The sequence below is a fragment of the Palaemon carinicauda genome, chromosome 45 (genome assembly GCF_036898095.1).
Source record: "Palaemon carinicauda isolate YSFRI2023 chromosome 45, ASM3689809v2, whole genome shotgun sequence".
NCBI lineage: Eukaryota > Metazoa > Arthropoda > Malacostraca > Decapoda > Palaemonidae > Palaemon > Palaemon carinicauda.
This window is the reverse complement of record NC_090769.1, coordinates 5,398,493-5,403,830: the sequence shown is the minus strand read 5'-3', so window position 1 is coordinate 5,403,830 and position 5,338 is coordinate 5,398,493.

The following is a 5,338-nucleotide window of genomic DNA, read 5'->3' as shown; positions in this document are numbered from 1 at the left end:
GAGAGAGAGAGAGAGGAGAGAGAGAGAGAGAGAGAGAGAGAGAGAGAGAGAGAGAAGATATATATAGATATATGTTTTTTAACAATGTCACTCCTTGATATGTGATCTATAAAAGTTAGGCTCAAAAGGACTCAGCTATGCATACATAAAAAAAAAAATAGTTCAGAATGAATCTATTTGAAAATTTGCTTATCTTTTCTTGGTTTCTGATAACCTGGAAAAAAAGCCTTTGTTTCGATGTTATATTACCGGAACGAAAAACACGATATTTCTGTTTTGGTTTGCGAGTTTTCAGAATATTCTCAGAATATTTTCAAAGGCATATGCACTACAGTGTCATTTCCCAGTATAAAAAAAAAAAAAAAAAAAAAAAAAAAAAAAAAAAAAAAAAATATTGTGAGGATGAATCTGTCCTAAATCTTTAAGTAATTAGAATTTAAGCTTTATAATCAATTCTACTGAAAATTGTTGTACAAAATCCAATAACTTCATGAATAGAATAACTACCAATTAACCAATTATGGAATAACTTTTACTTATAAACTCGAATTTGGGTGAGATATCACAATATTCTGGTATTCGGAAACGGAAAAAAATGTATTGTTTTAAGACTTATATATTCTCGGAATAAAAGTTTGCGGGACCATCCATACGTGAATTGCGATATTATTTTTGTCTTTCTGTAGAATGTAGACCATTCTATAATCTTTTTGTTTGTTTTCTGGTTATTTGTTTATCTAATTTTTGACATAATCCAAAATAATGCGTTATATTTGTAGTTGATTATATTATGTACACTGATAAAAAAAAAAAAAAAAAAACCGCAATTTTAATCGGAAACTCTCCGTAATAACATACTGTTCTCCACCATATTTCCGTAAAATACGGGCGGCCGTAATTTTACCCTACTTTGTAATTATCTTTTACGGGTTGGTGACCGTAATATCATTCCTTTATGTCAATATAAACGTTTTTAAAACGATAGAAAAAAACCGTAATTTTAATCGGAAATTCTCCGTAACAACATACTGTTCTCAACTGTATTTCAGTAAAGTACGGGCGACCGTAATTCTACCCTACTTTGTAATTATCTTTTACGGGTTGGTGACCGTAATATCACTCCTTTATGTCAATATAAACGTTTTGAAAACGGTAGAAATCCTGGAATAAATGTTGCCAGGATTTTAACGTCTTATTAGCGAAAAATTTTAACCGTACACTTAGAAATTTGCATTAAAAAACGGTAAACGCCTGGCAACATTTATTCCAGGATTTCTACCGTTTAGAAACGTATATATTGACGTAAAGGAGTGATATTTCCGTCACCAACCAGTCAAAGATAATAACAAATTAAGTTAAAATTACGGTCGCCTGTATTCTACTGAAATACGGCTGAGAGCCATATATTATTACGGAGAATTTCCGATTTTTTTTTTTTTTAACAGCGTAGCTTATATCTTTTTTATAGTTTTCGATAAAATAATTGATGTATTAGTAACCCCCTAGACCAAAAGGCAATTCATAAGATAAATCATTCGGTTATCTATCCAATAGACTTATCAAGATAAATAATTTATCCCACGAATTGGCAATAAATCCTCCAGACTTCGATTAACCAGTTACATAACAGACCGAACTTGATGCGAAATGAATTCAGGATAATAAGGTAAGCAACGTAAGTCATAATATTCCAGACGAGAGAGAGAGAGAGAGAGAGAGAGAGAGAGAGAGAGAGAGAGAGAGAGAGAGAGAGAGAGAGAGAGACGGAAGGAAGGATGAGTGTCTAATTGAAGAGTGTCCATAATATTGTTGCTAATTGATCAGAGGTCTCCTTCTGAACTGAATAATAGCGGAGAGGAATTTGTAATGACCACCTTGGTTTCAGAGAGAGAGAGAGAGAGAGAGAGAGAGAGAGAGAGAGAGAGAGAGAGAGAGAGAGAGAGAGAGAGAGAATGATACCGTGTGATAAAAAAAATAGCCAGTGTTTGGTCACAAGGTCAAGTAATCTACATCAACAGGGGAAATAACTTATTGAGGAAAGGCATTATTGAAAAGAAAAGTAAACTATATATATATATATATATATATATATATATATATATATATATATATATATATATATATATATATATATATATATATATGAAAAATAATGACTAAACAATATGAAATATTTTATGACGTATTATGAATAAATTACCCAGTCATAATTACTAAACAAACCAAGGTATGATCATTTGATCAGAGGTCCTAACCGGAAGACAACATTGCTTGTTATAAAATGAGGAGAGTTAGTGTATTATATATATGCATATACTGTATATATATACAAATACATATATACAGTATATATATATATATATATATATATATATATATATATATATATATGTGTGTGTGTGTGCATGTGTGTATACGCATATTCAGAATATGCATTTAATGATATACGTGTATAAATAGATATATATATATATATGTATATATATATATATAAATATATATTTCAATATATATAAATATATATATATATACATATAAATATATATATATATATATATATATATATATATATATATATATATATATATATATATATATATATATATATATATATATATATATATATTCAAATAAGCCATATATATTTTGATATATTAATGTCTGGATTCTCTTAACGACCTCGGGATCAGAGCCCCAGGCGAAATCTCACAAAGACAAGAGCTTGGCTCCGGCCGGGAATCGAACCCTGGTCGGCAAGCTTATATAGACAGTGACTAACCCATTCGGCCGAATGGGTTAGTCACTGTCTATATAAGCTTGCCGACCAGGGTTCGATTCCCGGCCGGAGCCAAGCTCTTGTCTTTGTGAGATTTCGCCTGGGGCTCTGATCCCGAGGTCGTTAAGAGAATCCAGACATTAATATATCAAAATATATATGGCTTATTTGAATATGAAAAACACGTAAAAATGTGCAAAATTTATCATATATATATATATATATATATATATATATATATATATATATATATATATATATATATACATATAAATATATATATATATATATATATATATATATATATATATATATATACATATAAATATATATATATATATATATATATATATATATATATATATATATATATATATATATATATACGTGTGATATACATCAATAAGTATATAAATACTGTATATATGTATATATACACATAAACACATAGCTATATACATAAATTCACATATATGTTTATGCACTGTATTTATAGGTGTGTGTATACACACACATATATACAGTATATACAGTATATACATATATATATATATATATATATATATATATATATATATATATATATATATATATATATATATATATACTGTATATATATATATATATATGTGTGTGTGTGTGTGTGTGTGTGTGTGTATATACAGTACACACATACATATACCTATACATACACTCATATTTAATTGATATAAATGTATACATATGCACATATATGTATTATACATATATACCTATATATATCTATATAGATATAGGTATATATGTATAATTTATATATATATATATATATATATATATATATATATATATATATATATATATATATATATATACATATATATATATATATATATATATATATATATATATATATATATATCTATATATACTGTATATATATGTATGTATACTTTATATGTATAAGTATGCATGCATATATATGGATATAATTATGTGTATGTATCTATACAGCTCTCTTCTTTAACAGGGGGGGTTCAGATACGTTCATCGCAGCAATTACTATCTATAATTTATTTGCCGAATCGCGTGATTCCACGCTACAGTAAAAAAAAAAAAAAAAAAAAATAATAATAATAATAAGAAAAAAAAACATTAGTAGCTTTAAAAATATATAGAGCATAATAAAATAAAAGCAAACAATCCCTTGAAATTAAATTCATATGATAATTTAAAAGAATAATTTTGAAGCGGGTACTTAGACTTTATTATTAAAAGAAATGGTAATGCTTGCACTCTTTATCCTAATTACCTTTTTTGGTATTTATTCCCATTTATGTTTTGCATGCAAATATTTTCCCGAAAGTGGCCAACCGCTTTGTGCCAAAGAAATATTTGGAGGTTTTAGGTGTAAATGTAGTTATTTGAGTCTTTGCACTTAAAGGAAAATGTACTTACTTATTTCTACTAATGGACGAAATAAAAAACACACCGTAAAAGCACTAAAAATGGTCTTTTTGAGTATGTCTTATTTTTCTTTATCAAGAGAAAATTGTTTTAAGGAGACCTTGTCATGATGCAAAGAAAATAGCGAATAGTTACTAAAAATAAATATTTAGGACATCAACTTTATCTTGATTGGACCCACTTTGCTTTGATTTGTAATTTGAATTATTTTACAAAATGAGACATTTTATAGGTCATACCAGGAATCTTGGAATAGACTATAGAGCGAGTTAGTCTTTTGATGTTCATATATCACAAAATTAAAAAATCAATTAATAGGAAACATACCTTCCAATATATACGAAAACAGTTATAAAACTACACTGTTAAGAAACACCGTAATTTTAATCGGAAATTCTCCATAAAAATATACTGTTCTCAACCGTATTTCAGTAAAAAAATAGGCGACCGTAATTTTATCTTACTTTGTTATCTTTTTTGCGAGTTAGTGACCTTAATATCCCTCTTTTACGTCAATATATCCGTTTTTAAAACGGTAAAAATCCTGGAATAAATGTTGCCAGACATTTGTGTTTTATTTAATGCAAATTTTTAACAGTACAGATTTCGAAAATATAATGACTCCATTTTCATACACACCTACACAGAGTGGAAAAATAAAAGTGAGCAAACTAACTTACTTGTTTAGTTTACATTTGAACGCTTTTAGCAGTAGCTGCCTCGAAACATTAAAAATGTAGCAAAGTTGGAATTACTGACAATGTACTGCAAAATTCTTTGGAGAATTCTGGGGCACATTTCATTTTTTTTTTTTACCGCAGGAGCATATGTCTCCTGAACAGTTTTTGGTAATATTATTTGGCGGAAAATATATTTCCAAAAGAGTTACACGGGACAGGAGTAAATCGTATATTTGGTTGAAGTGGAGTAGAATCTGTTGAAAAGATTAAATGCTGATATTTTTTTTTTTTTTTTTTTTTTTTTTGTCTTAGATACCATTAAATAAATTGATAAAATAGATAATATCAACTGCTTGTGTAATATCTATACAGAAGGAAGAATTGCTAGGGAAAGATAACTGGAGATATAAAGAAAACATAAAATTTTTAGCTTTTT